Source organism: Zingiber officinale, chromosome 10A (genome assembly GCF_018446385.1).
Source record: "Zingiber officinale cultivar Zhangliang chromosome 10A, Zo_v1.1, whole genome shotgun sequence".
In the NCBI taxonomy this organism is placed as follows: domain Eukaryota; kingdom Viridiplantae; phylum Streptophyta; class Magnoliopsida; order Zingiberales; family Zingiberaceae; genus Zingiber; species Zingiber officinale.
Window position 1 is genome coordinate 3,190,880 of NC_056004.1, and position 18,169 is coordinate 3,209,048.

The 18,169-nt window shown below is 37.8% G+C and overlaps 1 long non-coding RNA gene and 1 pseudogene across 1 annotated transcript; both read right to left on the reverse strand.

Annotated features, from left to right (window-relative positions):
* Positions 1 to 9,534: 9,534 nt before the first annotated feature.
* Positions 9,535 to 11,441, reverse strand: LOC122027608. Its single transcript, XR_006124470.1, has 3 exons — positions 10,975 to 11,441; positions 10,697 to 10,758; positions 9,535 to 9,593 (listed from the first exon to the last, which is right to left on the reverse strand). It is a non-coding gene; the product is annotated as an uncharacterized LOC122027608 (long non-coding RNA).
* Positions 11,442 to 14,413: 2,972 nt separating this feature from the next.
* Positions 14,414 to 17,299, reverse strand: LOC122026423 (annotated as a pseudogene).
* Between the last annotated feature and the right edge of the window lie 870 nt (positions 17,300 to 18,169).

Consider the following 18,169-nt stretch of genomic DNA (forward strand, 5'->3'; position numbering starts at 1 on the left):
GAGTTCTTGAGCGTTGAAGCTTTGCGTGAGCTTCCTTTTGGCTGGGTCACCTGCTTGGAGCTGCCGCTTCTTCCATCGAAGAGAAGGCAAGCAAGAGTTTTCTTCTGTTGTATTTCTTCTGTCTTTCTTTGTATTTCTTTACTCTTGCAAGAGTGTGTTGTGGCGAGGTTTCTCCACCCATAAGGAGTTTGTATTAGCCGGTTCTCCGGGGACTCATCCACCGACGGATTGACTGGACTCGTCCACCTTACGGACACGCCGAGGAGTAGGAGCCCTAATCTCCGAACCTCGTTACATCGGTTTGTTTGAGGTTTGTATTCTTCCTTTCGTTTCTAGTTTATTTTTTTCGCTGCGCTAACGAATTGTAGGAAGAAACGAGCGATTTGGGGCGGCTATTCACACCCCCCTCTCTAGCCGAGTACGAAGAGATCCCAACAGTTTCTTCTTCTTCTTTCCTTTCGGTTTAGAAGTAGAACCATTTTCAGCATAGTGAATATGAGAATTGTGACGAAACAAACCTTCTGCTGCCTGAAGTTCTATCAGTAGTTCCGCCAATGAATATACCCTTTTGTTCATATTGTAATTCAGGCGGAATTGCTCAAAACTTCTAGGTAGTGTTTGGAGGATCATATCGATCTGGGTTTCCCCATCAATTTCTCCTCCAAGGATCTGTATTTCGTTCAGATAAGTCATCATCTTTAGGATATGATCCCTCACAGGAGTACCCTCTTTCATGGTGGCTGTCATTATCTTTCTCATGGCTTCTTGCCTAGAAGCCCGATCCTGATGACCAAAGAGTTCCTTGAGATTGTTCATAATATCATAAGCTGTTGGTAAATCTTGATGCTGATGTTGCAATACATTTGACATTGAAGCCAAAATGTAACACCGCGCCATCTCATATGCTTTTACCCATTTCCTATGATATTCAATCTCCTCTTGGGTAGATTCCCCAGTGGGTGCATCAGGGCAAGGCTCAGTCAGTACAAACTTATAGCTTTCAGCAGTAAGAACAATGTCCAGGTTCCTTTTCCAATCTATGTAGTTAGGACCAGTAAGTCTATTTTCTTTTAGTATGATGGCCAGTGGGTTGAAAGTCATCCTAAGAATCACAAATAACTTTTGGTCAGAACTCTAAATTTAGAATAATATTGATTCCTCAAACAATACTATTTTAAATTAACCAACACCTTAAAACATCGTGAATTTTGTATGCCACGATAGTGTGGACGTATACAAATTCAACATTTGTAAAAGGAGGGTTAAACCCATTAATTTTATTATCTTGTCAATCTAACTTTTTGACAAATAAAATTAATAGTTGGTATCTTTTGGTCACACGAATAATAGCAGTGACTCCGATGGGGAGGATGCTATTAGACGTGTCTAAGTGTACACCATTACTTGACACTAAGTCCATTAATAAGATTGTGCCCCTTCCGATGGGGAAGATCACACGCTCTTAATTAACTTCCTATAGTCATCCAAAATAGAAGTTTGTTCTAGTGATCCACAAACAAGCTCTTCCGATATGGAGGAAGGCACTCAGAGCCAACGCGCAAGCTTGTTTGCATCACTTACAAACCAGTAATGGAGACCATGGAATTTATTTAAAATCCCTCTCCCACTTAGTTATTTAAAATTGAGGAATTTTGACTATGCTAGCTTACTTAACATGCATACTAACAAGCACACACAGTCACAACATAAAAAGCAATAAATAGAAAAACTAATTTTTAACTATTATGGTTTTTATCTATTGTTGTCTTCCGTATGTCGCCAACCCTAGTTGCTGCCATCTTTGCCCATCGCCACCGGGTCTAGATGTCGCATCCATCTTGCTCCTTGTTCTGCTGCGTCTCTAGTCCTCAAAAAGTTCCACGCCTTGCAAGATTCGATTGACGACATAAATAGAATTTTACATTTTTCGATCCTATATTCCTCGAAGGAATGTACATGTGAACTAGATCGAACATAAAATAAAAATTTACATCTATCGATCCTATATTCCATAAAAGGAATGTATATGTAACTAGATCAAAAATAAAATCCTAATAAAACTAAATACAGCTCCTGCTGTATTTTATAATACAATCATGCACACACATAAATGCCCTTGACATGTCCAAGGGTCCAATCACACACATAAAAAACTATAAGCCATAATAGTTGGATCCTGCATCCACAAAGTTAGCACATCCTACTATTAACCTGCCTAAATTATGTATGACATGTGCATAATTAAACTAATATCAAATACACAGAGGCAAAGCCCTAGCTCTGATACCAATTGTTGGTTGATACTCGGAAAGCCTAAAAAATTTTGTACAAAGGTCTGAACCTTTTCCTAGCTACCATGTGTTCTTTTAAATTAAACTTGGATTGCCTGCGGAACTTAACACGTTTGATCCAAAGTTTAATCTATTTGTTCTTTTAGGTTTAGACTTGGATCTCCTGCGAAACTTAACATGTTCGATCCAAATCACCTAGGTTATTAATTCCATTAAATATTAATTTTCAAAATTGGCTTCCATGACTACATGGCGAGGCACATGGCCTCTTTGGATATGGGAACAACCACCACTGCCTAGACAAAGCCTTTTAAGGAAAGCTAATATTTAATTTCCTTAAATAACTTTAGGTCAACCAAAAAGAACAATCAAATCACAAGGAAAAGAAAAACAAAGAACACAACATCGAAAACAAATTCGAAATATTAGAATCGCATGCCTCTTGTATTTGGTATTTTTTACATGAAGATACAACTAGTATGATGTGGAAATTAAATACTAGTATACCTTTTCTTTTGTAAGCAAAAACCTCTAGATCTTATACCGTATTCCTCTTCTAACATCGGACGTTGTGTGGGCAACGATCTTCCGAGATGAGAAATCACCAAAGCACCTTCTTCTCCTCCTTGCAAGGTTCGGCCACAATCAAGAGCACCTCCAAGGAAAAAGCGAAAACACCAACCAAACTCCAAGGGATGAAAGCTTTCTCTCCTTCTTCTCCAAGCTAGAAACCAGCCACCACTTATTCTCCAAGAGCAAGGGGAATTTCGGTCACAAAGATGGAGAGAAGAGAAAGGATGAGGCCGGCCACACCAAGGAAGAAAAGAGGGAGAAGAATAAAAGTTGTGTATCATGAAGGCGCCCCAACCCCCTCTTTTATATTCCTTAGCTTTGGTAAATAAGGAAATTTAATTACAATAAAATTTTCTTAACTTTCCTTGACATGAATTAATTAAGAAAAATTAAACAAAATTGTTGGAGTGTATACTAAAAGCCTAGCTTTTGGTATAAACATTTATCTAGAAATAAGAATCACATTGGTCGAATGTCTACATTTATGATAAATGTAGTTGTTCAATTAATTTATATTGTAGATGACATGGTGTGTGGTGTCACACACAGAAGATCATGTTATCAGTAGCTTATAAATTATAAATAGTAGCTCACGACCATGATGGAAAGGAACAAACCATTGGAAGGTCGTAGTGTAATTAGGTATTAGTTTATCTTGACTATATAATTACACTAGTACACTCAGAGTGTATTGAGTAGGACCATTTGAGGTCGTTTCTTTTATACTGACTTTATAAAGAAACAAAGACCTCGGTTATTATGGAAGTGTGTGCTCTTAATCCTAATGTAATAACAAGCACATATATTTGATATTTATTTCTTTAATTTATCAATGGGTGAGATTTAGTTCGTTGAATCAATAAACCCGATAAGTTGGGAAATGGTATCACTTATAGTGTGTATTGTTGATTATAGAAGGAACCGTGTCCTAGAGATACTAGGTTGATAATGTCCTCAAGAGGAGCTCATAAAGATTGTCATGTTAAACCCTGCAGGACTTAGTCCGACACGATAATAAGGTTGAGTGGTACTACTCTTGGACTTAGATATTAATTAAATGAGTTGTCGAACTCACTTAATTAGTGGACATTTGATATCTTAAACACAGGGAGACTAACGACTCATAATAAGAAGGAGCCCAAAATGTAATTTGGGATTGGTGCGGTAGTTCAATGATAATTCTCTAGTGGAATGAATTATCATTGATAAAATTAAGTTGTGTGTTGGCGAACACGGATGCTTAATTTTATCGCGAGACCAACCCCAATTCCTCCTCTCGGACCCTATCGTAGCCTCTTATTTGTAGAAGTTTAATACCCGCCTATACCCACCTTCTATACCCACTAATAAGGGGCCGACCAAGCTAGCTTGGGAACCCAGCTAGGCCTACCTAGGTATATTATTGGGTGGTCGGCCCTAACAACAGTGGGGCTGGCCAAATTAAATTAAAAAGGGATTTTAATTTTAGTTTTTATTATGTGGAAGAAATAATTTTTAAAGAGAATTAAAATTAAAATATCTCTCTTGTAAAAGATCTACAAAGATTAAAGAAAGAGATTAGATCTCTTCCTTATTTGTAGATTGATGAGTTATTTTATTTTCTCTTTAAAAATTATCCACATGTTGATAAAATTAAAATTATAGAAATTTCCTTTATCAACCATGAAGAGATTTTTAAAGAGAAATTTTATTTTAAAATTTCCGGAAACAAATTAGGAAGTTTTAATTTGTTGATTAAAACTTGTCTAATTTATTTCCTCTAGAAGTGGCACCATTAGAGATTAAATTGGGAAATTTTATTTAATTTTTCTCAATTAAATCATGTCAAGGAAATTAAGGAAATTTTATTGTAATTAAATTTCCTAATTTGCCTAGGCCAAGGAATATAAAAGAAAGGGGTGAGGGTGCCTTCACAAGACACAACATCTATTATTCCTCTCCCTCTTTTGTTCCTTGGTGTGGCCGGCCAACCTCTCCCTCTCTTCCTCTTGTGGTGGCCGAACCCTACCCTTCTATTGGAGCTCTTGTGGTGGCCGGATACTACTCGGAGAAGAAGAAGAAGAAGGAGAGAAAGCTAGCATCTCTTGGAGCTTGGTTAGTATTTTGTTTTTCTTCCTTGATGAAGCTTCCTCTTTGTTGGCCGAACCTAGCTAGGAGGAGAAGAAGGTGATTGGTGGTTTCTCGTCTCGGAAGATCGTTGCCCACACAACGTCCGAGGTTAGAAGAGGAATACGGTAGAAGATCAAGAGGTTTTTCTACAAGGTATAACTAGTAAATTTTATTTCCGCATCATGCTAGTTATTTATGGAAATAATACTAAATACAAGAGGCATACGATTCTAGAGTTTCGAATTTGTTTTCGATATAGTGTTCTTTTGTTTTTCTTTCCCTTGTGATTTGATTGTTTTTTTCGGTTAACCTAAAGTTATTTTAGGAAATTAAATATTAGCTTTCTATAAAAGGTTTTGTCTAGTCGGTGGTGGTTGCTCCCATATCCAAGAAGGCCATGTGCCTCGCCACGTCAGTACTGGGAACCAATTATGGAAATTAATATTTAATGGAATTAATAACTTAAGGTGACTTGGGTCGAACGTGTTAAGTTCCGCAGGAGATCCAAGTCAAAACCTAAAAGAACAAATAGATTAAGTTTTGGATCAAACGTGTTAAGTTCCGCAGGCGATCCAAAATTTAATTTAAAAGAACACATGGTAGCTAGGAAAAGGTTCAGACCTTTGTACAAAATTTTTGTACAGTGGAACCTCTAGGTTTTCCGAGTAGCAACCAACAAAAATTTCCTATTCCTTCATGTCATGGCCGGCCACATCAATAAGAGCAAATAAGGCAATTTCAATCAACAATTTAAAATTCCTTATTTGTCTTCGAAAATTTTAAAAAATAAAATTTTCCTTTAAAATCCCTTCATGGTTGATAAAAAGAAATTTTTATAATTTTAATTTTTCAACATGTGAATAATTTACAAAGAAAAAAATAAAATATCTTTCCAATCTACAAATAAGGAAAGAGATCTAATCTCTTTCTTTAATCTTTTGTAGATCCTTTTAAAAGAGATATTTTAATTTTTAATCTCTCCAATAAATTATATCTTTCACATAAGAAACATTTAAAATTAAAATTCTTTTAAATTTAATGGGGGATGGCCACCTAAGCTTGGGTTCAAGCTAGGGCTGGCCACCCATGAACCAAGGCTTGGCCGACCCTAGCTTGATCCATAAGCTAGCTTGGCCGGCCCACATCATGGGTATGAAAGTGGGTATAGGTGGGTATAGTACTCTATAAATAAGAGGCTACGATAGGGACCGAGAGGAGGAATTGGTTTTGGTCTCCCGATTAAATTAAGCATCCCGTGTTCGCCCCGAACACACAACTTAATTTTATCAATAATAATTCATTCCATTAGAGAACTATTATTGAACTACCGCACCAATCCCAAATTACATTTTTGGGCTCCTTCTTATTATGAGTGTGTTAGTCTCCCTGTGTTTAAGATGTCGAATGTCCACTAATTAAGTGAGTTACTGACAACTCATTTAATTAATATCTTAATCCAAGAATAGTACCACTCAACCTTATTGTCATGTCGGACTAAGTCCACGTGCAGGGTTTAACATGACAATCTTTATGAGCTCATCTTGGGGACATTATCAACCTAGATTATTAGGACACAGTTTCATTCTATAATCAACAACACACACTATAAGTGATATCATTTCCCAACTTATCGGGCTTATTGATTTATCGAACTAAATCTCACCCATTGATAAATTAAAGAAATAAATATCAAATATATGTGCTTGTTATTATATTAGGATTAAGAGCGCACACTTCCATAATAACTGAGGTCTTTGTTTCTTTATAAAGTCAGTATAAAAGAAACGACCTCTAATGGTCCTACTTAATACACTCTAAGTGTACTAGTGTAACTATATAGTTAAGATAAACTAATTCCTAATTACACTACGACCTTCCAATGGTTTGTTCCTTTCCATTTTGGTCGTGAGCTACTGTTTATAATTTATAAGGTACTGATAACATCATCTTCTGTATGTGACACCACATACTATGTTATCTACAATATAAATTAATTGAACAACTATAAATAGATGTAGACAATTTGACCAAATGTGATTCTTTATTCAAAATAAATGTTTATAAAAGCTTAGGCTTTCAGTATACACTCTAACAAACTCTTGTCTTTCGGTGGCGACGGTTGCTAGCGAAATGGTGTAGGAATGTCACTCGGAAGTCCTTGAAGTTGTGGATGGAACCTATCGGCAGTCTCTTGAACTAACGTTACGCTGATCCAAAGAGGGTGGCGAGGAAGACTCGACACTTCACCCCATCGGTATACTGGTGAAGTGTGGCCGCGTTGTCAAATTTAGCCAGATGATCATTTGGGTCGGTAGTTCCGTTGTATTCTTCGATCGTCAGCGGAGTGTAGTGCCGGGGCAGGGGATCGTTCAGAATCCCTTACGAAAATTGTTGATTGATCCGCTCAGGCGAATCATCGTCCCTTGGCGCCTTTCCTTTCCTTGCATCCCGAACTGGTGCATTGTCCGATGAAGATCCCCGGTGTTTGTCTGCTTGGCCGTGTTCCTCCGATGGAGTCCTGAATAACGCCCGATGGAAGGGGATCGACACATTAGGTGCCTCCCCGTATGTGCCAGTCGGCTTCTTTTTCTTTCCTCGAGCGGATATTTGGTCCGCTCGATCTCGCTGTTCAGCCGGCTGACATGCGGCTGATGCTACGGGCTCCTGAGCTTGGCGCTTGGCTAGCGTCTGTTGTTGTTACTGCTTTACTATTTTTGCAGCTCGAACTTGTATCAGCATGTCAAGCTCCTCTTGCATCAGCGTCACCATGGTGAATCGTCCAGCGTCCCCCATCTTCTCGTTCGGATGCATGCTACATTCCCACAAACGACGCCAAAATGATCCTGTCTGAAAGTAGGAAGGTGAAATGCTGGGGAATTGACGGCTTCGCTGACCGACTATAGACCTCGCTCCACTCTGCAAAACAAGTAACGTCAGTGCCGAGCTAAGGAACGGGTCTGGCGTTGACCCTCCGATGCTCAAGTCAGTCACTGGAACTATAGAAGAAGTGGAGTAACAATAGAACTAGCGCAAACAATGAATAACACGTACTTCCGCTAGTGATAGACCCCCCTTTATATAGAACCCTAGTGGGCGACGTGCACGTTTCTTGAGGTATGGGTACATTCTCCAATATGTCTTATGAAAAGATCTTTCAATGAAAATATTCTATATCTTTTTAAACTCATAATCTTTATCCAATCTTTTTAATATGAGATTTTAATTTAACCTACCATAAAATGCCAAGGCTTTAAGCGAAAATCTCTTAGTATTTATGTATATTTTGAGCTCATTCAATTGGAGATGTGAGATCGAGGAATGACACGAAGGGATGGTGTTTATTTTCTTCTTTCCCTTTCACTCCATATGGGAAGACTTACTCTAATATCATATTAAAATATAAGAAAGAGTTCAATTTAATTTAATTTAATTTATTAAAAATTTAGTGTAAATTTCTTCATATATAAGTATCCAATCAATTTGAGATGTGAGATTAAAGAACGAAGCTTATCCTTTGCTCTCGTATCTACTGCTTATAACTAAATGGATATTGAAAAAAAATAAAGTTCTGCAGTTCATACATGGGTTACTGAACAGAGACCCTGCAAATTGTTTGAGATCAAAAACTGGTGCCAATGAAATCGAACATGCAGATGATCATAGATTTTTATTATTATTTTTTGATATTTATTTTTGATATTTAAGATATTTTTAGTAATCTTATTTTTTATAGTTTTATATTTTAAGTCCTTTAGATATTTTAAAATTATAAGCATGTTAATAATTTTTTTATTTTAAAATTTCTTTTCATTCTTTACTGTATAAGAATTAGTTCATATATTATTTTTTTATATTATTATTATTTAATATTAGAGCATCAAGTCTTTATAAGGATATAATTAATTATTTGAGGATTGATGATTTATTATTAATAAAGTTTCATTTTTTTTTTTTATACAAAGCTTATTAAACGATAGGTTTTTCTTTATTTATTTTTTTGTTTTGACGATTTTCTCTTCTGGCATTCTTCATCAATCTCTCTTCTTGTTAGCCTACAACATAATCGATATTTTACTCGATGTCAATTGGTATCAGAATTGACAGATTTTATTTGAGAAAGTCGAGTATTAAATCTAATGGAAGATCACCGTGGGCATGGTTGTAGCCGCAACAACAGACAAGTTCTGATTGAGAAAATTAAGTACCGTGAAAAATGGTTGAAGATTGAAGATTTATAGATGTAAGTCGTATTGTCACGCCCCCAGAAGAGTCCCTGCCAGACGAAAATCCGACAGCATCTCCCCTGTACTGGTGACAATATGAAGCATACATACATACATCACAATATATAAACATAAACAACATATTCATCAGCCCACACGGCTGGAACATACATAAAATAGAAACAACATAACCACGAAATGTATCAATTATATATATATCTATCCATAGACTACAATTACTATACAGATAAACGACATCTGTAACAAAAGTGCAAAATGTAAATACAGCGAAACAAAAGTAAAACAAACCAGAAAATCAGCACGTCGAGATCTCTGAGCAACTCTACGAAAGTCCAAAATCAACAGTAATATCAAAAGGATCCCTGTGTCTGCAAAACTGGAGACCAAGGAATGTAGCAAATTAGCCAAATGGCTAAGTGGATACTCAAGAAAGATGTGCATGAATTTAATCTTATTGAAGAAGTCAGAGAAGTAGAATAAATCATCATCTTTTGTTACAACTTTAGGATTATTCTTAAAGTTCTACATTTATACATATATATGTATAATCATCTTCTCATTATCTATAATCGGTAAAATTTTTAGATTAGAGTTTAGGATCTTCACCTTATCATCACTTGTCATCATTAATAAAATCAATTTTTCAATCTTATTATTTAATCACTCGATTATAAGTTATCATGGTAAGATCAACATGTATATCAATAGTCCGAATCGATAAATCAACTAAAAAGTGAATCACTGGAGCCAATATCATCAGAGTGAAATATCATATGGATAGGCTAAAAGCCTCCTAAGAGTATAAACTATCGCATACGTCATCTGACGTACGGGCTATCAGCCCTCACCGGTGGAAGACATAATAAACACTGACCGAGGGCTACATCACGCCAACACGCCTCGGGTGTACGGTCAGATACTCTGGACCGCGGCCGCCGCGCTACCACAATAACATGTGGGCGGTCCAGTACTCTAATATAGAGCTCTGGTATAAAGCTAGGCTCATAGTCTTCACTTTTTAATTCTTCATTTACTATCTTTATTAATTCACTGTTATGATTATATTCTCTTTTCATATTGAATGGTCAATCGAGGTAATATTTTCGGATCAAGTCTATTAATTTATCATTATATGGTCCACAGATAAAAAGCTACAAGTATCAACAGATAAAGTATCAAAAGCATGAAATATGTAAGGTCAAGCAAGTCAAAAGAGACAAGGTATCAACAGAAGATAAATTTAGAATATTTCTTTAATTTTAAAAACAACCCTCCCCATATCAATCCCAATATGAACCCACATATGAACAAGAAATAATATCAATTATTTACCCTCCAATAATTTTAATATTTTAACCCATTTCGCTATTTCTAATATCAGTTTAATCCCCATTTTGAAAACAATAATACAACATATACATATTCCAATTTATATATTTATTCATGCACAAGGAAATAGACAAGAGTAGATGTATCCACCTTATATACAGCAAAAAATCTCCGAGTATCGGCAGGTCACCGTGCTCCACTCGAGCTCGGATCTACAAACACAATATCAAACATAACTTAAATAATCAAAATACTATCTAATAATAATAATGACCTAAAATCTACACATTAACTCTGATTCAAAATCAGTGAATTATTTTGATCTCGATACCTCGTACCACTTCGCATTCCTAAATACAACATCTGTTATAATCTAAATAACCCTTCTAACTACACATCAATTTAACCAAAAGCAACCTAAAATATACCTTCTAAGGGTTTTGTGTGGCTGCTGGAAATGAGGACAGCAACTAGGGTTGCTTTCCCTTTGTCGTTGGCCACCTCAACTAGCTCCGGCGAGCTCCGGCGAACTCCAACGGTACTGCCAAGAATAGGGCAGCAGCTAGGGCTGCTGTTGGAGGAAACAAAATGCAGCAAAAAATGCTGCTGTTGGTGGGGAAAAAGGAGAGAGCAACTAGGGTTTTGTTTCCTCTCTTCTTCCGGTGGTTTGGCGAGCTCCGGCGAACTCCGAGGAGCTCCAACAGTGCTGCCGAGAAGCAGAGAAGAGGAAGCAAAGGAGAAAACAGTGCTCTGCCCTTGCTGGAGGAGGAGAAGAGGTGCGGGAGGAGAAAACGAGGGCTGCTTGAGAAGAAGAACGGGAGAAAAAAAATCTGCCGTTTGTCGCCGCTAGAGAAGAAAACGAAGAAGAAGAGAGGGGTTTTGAGGCTTCGGTGGGGAAGAGAAAAGGGAAAAGGAAAAAGGGGGGTGTGGGGGAGAGCAGTGCACGTGGGTGAGTGGGCATGGGTGTTTTTGGTTTTTTTTTTTTTTTTTTTCTCACACTTAACACGTATATTTAACTTAATGTCTAACAACACAAAGTCTTAAAAAAAAGATAGATCCGCTACCTTAACGATCTCCTAATGTCGGCCCCACTGATATAGAGGGAGGTAAATGACACAAAGTCTTGAAGATCGTGAGGTACATGATTGAGAAAATCGATATGGAGACCTCGGATAACGAGTTGATCTACCTAAATTTTCTGGTACGTCACAGATAGAGAGTTTTGTTGATTAGATTAATAAAATGGAACAGTTCTTCAATTATAAGTAAGTTTTATATCGGATGAAGATGAAATTAGTTGCTTTCAAACTCAAAGGTCTAATATTATCATGGTGGAAATACTTGTGATGCTCACGAGACCGATAAGATAAGGCTAAGATCATAGATTGGAACAAGAGGAGAAAGAAGATGAAGAATTAATTTCTTCCCTTTGATTACATTCAAACTTCATTCTAGAAGTGATTAGATTTTGCCATGAAAAATCATAGCTATGATGTCCAAGATGATCTTGACGGATTCAAAAATATATGGAAGAAAAAGTTGAAATATTTTATAATGATGATCCTAAGACTTTAATTATTTGGAAGAATTTGACCCAGAAGAAATTGATGAAATTGACCAGCTGCAAGTTGCTGAAGATGTTATAATTGAAGAGGAATCTTGATCTCAAATTGGAGACGAGATCGAAACGACTAATGATCTAGTTTATGACAAAGGGGAGATAGACTTAGGCGAAGAGCTGATCAAAGACCAAAAATCCACTTTGTCCAACGACAATCACCAACTTGATTCTTTTATCGACGAAGCCCTACTCCCCTTCGTCTCTCCCTATGTCGATCTAGCACCCCAATTTATTCAGCATTCACATGAGACTATCACTCAATATTTAGCTTCTTCAATTACCAATGAAGTAAGAATTCCAATTATGATGCGGGCTCAAACAAGCCACCCGACCCTTTCCACCATTAGGGGCCACTTTTTATGCATTTTGATACCTACTTCAAGACATATCTATCTTTCTTTGTGGAGAAGACCTCTTGTCTGACAATATTTTGGAGGAGAACCCTTTTCCAAACATTCTGTTTGCAGATCTTAAGAGATAAAGATTATTCTAGAAAATTGTCACAACAAAAGTTCATTTAGAGGTCTAGAGCATTTCAAGATTCTACTTGCATCTGCGGATCCGGATGTCCTTACTGCAGAGTCAATCATTGAGCAAGTTTTTGTTACTCCAAGTCTAAAATCAAATGCTGAATTTGAGCAACAGATGTATATACAACGGAGGTTCTCCCTAATTATGATTCGAGCTGTACTTAATTGGATGAGAGCGCGAGAGGGTCTCTTAAAGTGCAAGGAGTTGGACTTATCAAAGGATGAGATGAAAAAATTGCTACTCATTGTTGACGAAAGCTCATCAGATTCTGGGGGATTGGATGGTGCTCTTGAGCTCTTGGTTCCTTCTGTTAGGAGCATGCCAGAAGCAGTCATGGTGTTGATACGTGATGCATGGCAAAATGACAAAAATATGGATTTTGAAAGGAGAGCTTTCTATGAATATTTCTCAGCTCTCATGGAGGATGGACTCGCTCTTACAGTGGCAAAAAAGGCAAAGCGGCCACCGAGAGCTTCCGCCAGTATATTCTAAGATTAACACGAAAGATATAAATTTTGGTGATTGAAAAGATAAGTTAATTGAGGATGAGTTATACGGAGTGTAGGAATTTACACCCTGTTAGCTCCGAAGCTCTAACTTCAAATGATAAACTTTCATCCACTATTAACTTAGCTATATTTGTGGGAGGCGATGAATTTACTCTTATATATAAAAATCTATTGAAGTAGATAACATTGAATTTGGGACGACTGACCCTACTCCATAGAAATTTTTCATCTGTCGTCAGGATAAATCGGGAAGAGCTCATGATGGACAGTCCAGAAGCTCAGTATCCCATAGTCATGCGCCCCATTTAAAGGAAAAATCTCTATAAAGATAAGATTGCATACACTCTTATCACGTATAAAGAAGCACGCATTTGCCCACAACAAATAACTATTAATTTGGTATCCGATGATTTTCTTCCAAGATTACTATATATGAAACTATTCTAAATTATATTTTTAGTATTTTTTTATAATTTTTATTTTATTTTAATATTTAAAGTATGTATTTTAGATATTTTTTCCCATTTTTTATCTATTTATATTTTAAAATTTTGAGTTTTCCTTTTATTTAAGAATTTCTTACGTTTTTTATAGGCTATGAATTGAGTCATTTCATTTTTTCTTTAGGTATTAGAGCATAGAGGGTTTATAGGCATATAATTAGAGGATTAATCCTCTATATATATATATATATATATATATATATATATATATAAAACTTAGATAACGACATGTTTCCTTTTGTTTTTTTTTTTTAAATTTTCTCCATGTTTTTTTTTGTTAGACCATAGAATAATTATTATCTTATCCGTGCCTTTTTAAATCAGTGAAATCTGCATCAAAATATTTTTTAAAAAATAGTATTTGACATGTCAAATGGGAGATGGTACATTACTTCTTATATCATAAATTAATTAATGTTTCAGGTAGTTATTAATACTTGATTTTTGTTTTGAATTTTGTGTTTGAAACCATACTCATAATTGTACAGAATTATTAATAAATAAATTTAAAATGTTTAATAATTTGTTCAGGTTTTTTTTTATTAGCAATAAATAAACTATTATAATGTATAATTAAATAAATACATGTAATCTTACATTATTAAAATTTTCTAACACCACCTCCAAGTCACTGACACTCAAGAACAATAAAATTCAAATTACTACAATTACTAACATCAAGTGTGGATGTGATAGACGAGCCGGCAACATTCTCTCCGTCATCTGACAATCTCGAGGGGCGCTACGGGTTCCATGGAAGAATTGACATAATAACGGAGAACCGACGGAGAAGAGCTTCCAACCTTAGCCAGCAAGCTGTCTCCCTCTTCCACATTAACATTGCCCCAAGGATGTGTCCTACTACACCTTGTCAATGCCTCCAACTCCGTGGCCACCTCTCTCATCAATGGTCGGTCGATGCTGTTCAAGCTCAAACACCTGATTGCGAGCTCCGCAACTGCTTCAAGCAACTCAGGAGTCCCTTCATCGAGCATGCGTTCCTCCAGTATTTCAACAAGTCGACCAGAATTCACGCAGTCAATGAAAAGTGTGGTTAAATTCTTGGAAGCTTTCATCTTAGCCACAGGCTTCTTCCCTGTCAAGAGCTCAACCAAAACAACGCCGAAACTATAGACGTCGCTTTTATCAGTGAACTCCCCTGTTTGGAAATATTCCGGGTCCAGGTAACCAAAGGTGCCACGAACCAACGACACCAATCCGTTCTGATCCAGAGGAACCATTCTGGAAGCTCCGAAATCGGACACTTTTGCAGTTAAATTGTAGTCGAGAAGTATGTTGGCGGTCTTGACATCTCTGTGGATGACGGGAGTGGAAGCCGCAGAGTGGAGATAGGACAAGGATCCAGCTACTTCCGAAGAGATCCTTAGACGAGATTCCAAGGACAGAGAGCCTCTCTTGCCTTCACCGTGGACGTGGTGGGCGAGCGTACCATTGGGCACGAACTCGTAAACGAGCATGGGGACTTGAGACTCGAGGCAGCACCCCAAGAGCTTCACCACATTCCGGTGATTGATACGGGAGAGAACCTCGACTTCATTTATGAACTGTTAGACTTCGGCTTCGTCGTTACTTATCTTGGCCTTTTTGATTGCGATGGCGTTTTGATTAGGAAGAACGCCGCGATAGACTGTTCCGGTGCCACCCTCGCCGAGGATTCGGCTCTGGTTGTAGTTGTCAGATGCGGCTTCAAGCTCCTCTGAGGAGAAGAGTCTGATGTCCTGTCGCAACGAACCGCCGTTCTTCTCGAAGAAGTGCTGCTTCAGCTCTCCGAGCTCTCTCTTCTTGTAAATCCAGTACAGCCATGACACAATCGCAATAAGGAAAAAGAGACTAAATCCAGCACCTGCATCAATGCTCAAAAAACAGATATCAACGACTTTTCTCATATAAACCATAAACAAACGATGATTTTAATAACTTGGGATTGCACTTGTTGAGGATTTAAATAGTTAGTTAATAACTGGCGTATAAACCCCTGCATCAAAAAATTTGAAGGCATACACGCATGCTGTAAGATTATATAGGATTTAATTCTACTCCCTCACATCATCTTCAGGATTATATCTGGCCCTCCACACGATTTATCCGTGCGAGGAAGTGGCACACCGATTTTGTTTGTGCCCACGTCATGTTCTGGTTATCTCGCTATTGCGATGTTGTTAATGATGTCCCAGAAAATGAGTTGAAGCATTGAGCAATGACAAGATTATCGCTGTTAATTACTTGTTTGACATTTACGAAAGGGAATGTTTTAACCGAACCAATTCTGTTTCAGGAGCAAGAACTCGAGAACTCTGAAAAAAGGAGTGGAAATGGAGAAACTACGTAGTGGATGTATTGAATTAAGTGATTACCTAAACTGAGATACAGTATTCTCAGTATGGACTTGCATCCGCTTCCATCTCTTTGGCCATCGCCATACATGTACCATGGGCAAGAGCAAGAATAGCTCCCCTCTCTATTATGGCACCGTTTGACACATGGCGAAGGAACAGCTGAGCACTCGTTGATGTCTGATCAGATTTTGCAAAGAGATCTGATTAGAAAGATACTAAAGCGTGCAATCAAGCTGATTAACAAAACAAAAGTTAAAATTTTGGGATTTTATAGGCTTAAGTTTACTTACCTGAGCATCCATTTGAATCATTGAGGTACGGGTTGCCCAGGAAACCTTTCGAACAATTACAGAGGTAGCCCGGACCATTAGTAGAGTTCAAGCAGTAGCTGTTGGGGGAGACGCACGCGAAGCCGTCATTGCCTTTTGCTTCCTCACAGGTCTGCTTCGTGATGACCCAATCCAGCGTAGCTGGCGCCTTCTCCCTGCTTGTGTATTCGGTCAAGTTAGACAGGTTAAAGTTCAGTTTGCTCAGGTCAGCTAGGAAAGCGTAGCTGCAGGGGGTGTCCATGCAGAAGGAGTGATTGTAATAGCTCTCGACTAGCAGCGAAAAGTTGCGGAGATCTATGGGAATGAGCGCGGTGCAGCAGCCGATGCCGGAGCATGTGTCATTGGGTACTAAGCTGGCGTTAGTCCAAAAGGACATGCATCCGGTCCAGAAATCCTCGCTTTGACTCCAAACATATCCGAGGGCATCACAGCCGACGGCCACGAATCTGTTCTGGTCACTGGAGAACTTGTAGTTTTTGAGACCGAGAATATTTATCAAGGTCTCGTTATGAGATGACTGGCTTCTGTCCGTACTGTTGTAGCAATCTCGGGCGATATCGTTGTTGACGCCGAGGGTGCCCTGGAGGAGCTGGATGTCCACCACCTCCATGTTGCTGCTGAGGTTGAGGTTGAGGCCGAGGTAGGCCGTGCCGTTGGTGCAGTTGATCTCGAAGCCAGTACGGAAGCAGCCGTCGTCGATGCCGAAGGGGTAGGGGATGCTCACGTTGCCGCACTTGGACTGGCACCTTGGTCGCACCCACCTGTCGGCGGAGTCGACCGACGGCGGCAGTGTTGATTGGGGGGTTGCCCTCGCTGCTAGCAGTACAAGGCAGAGGAAGAGCAGAAACAAGTGCGCCGGCCAGGATGCCATCTTCTTTTGTCGATTAACTAACTGGATTAGCAGCTCCTCAATCTTCACAATTGAGTAAGTTTGTTTAGTTGATAAATATGGATGAATATATAAAAACATTTGTTCTATTTCGAGTCAACAGATTACGGGTCAACTGTGACGGTATCTACTTGCTTCGAAGGTGAATTTTCTTGGCTCTATTTATTTAATATAAATATAATTTATATTTATATTTATATTTATATTTATACGACCGATTGAAATATCAACTGTAACAGGGTAATGAAATGCACGATAATATAATTCAACTATTTCCAATCGATTTGTTTTGCCTCTTGACTTGGTATAACATGTTTTGTGGTATTTTTCCTGTTCACATTTATTCAGTCTGATGCTTCGCTATCCAAATGGTTTGAATTCTCCATTTTTTCTTTTGTAATTTTCTAAGCATTTATTATTTTTAAGAATGATATATTTGGTCCCTGAGGAGAATCAATCTCTACCATTGGTGTTGTTTTCTCTATTATACCATCAACTGTAATTAACATGACAAATTATCCAAGGAGCCCATGGAAATTTGAGTTTTTTTTTTTCTAAACTTGTATATTATGGTTTAGGTCTTGCCCCCTTCGGTTTGGCTTTTGTATCGATGGACTATAGTCGTGTTGATCCAGTTCCTAAACCGGTCAAAAAATTTACAAGCTAACCTACAAAGATTCAGCAAGATCGTCCATCTTTATGGTTAAAGAAGCTCAAGTACATCTCTACGTGCGCATTGGAACTCTTTACCTCTCATCTTTTATCTATTCTTCATCATAATTCGATCACAACTTGTTGAGTTTGTGCTTTGCTTCTTTGCAATTCTCTTGCTTAATTTTCTGATATTTTGTTAAAACCTTTACTTCACTCTTTAAATGTTTTTC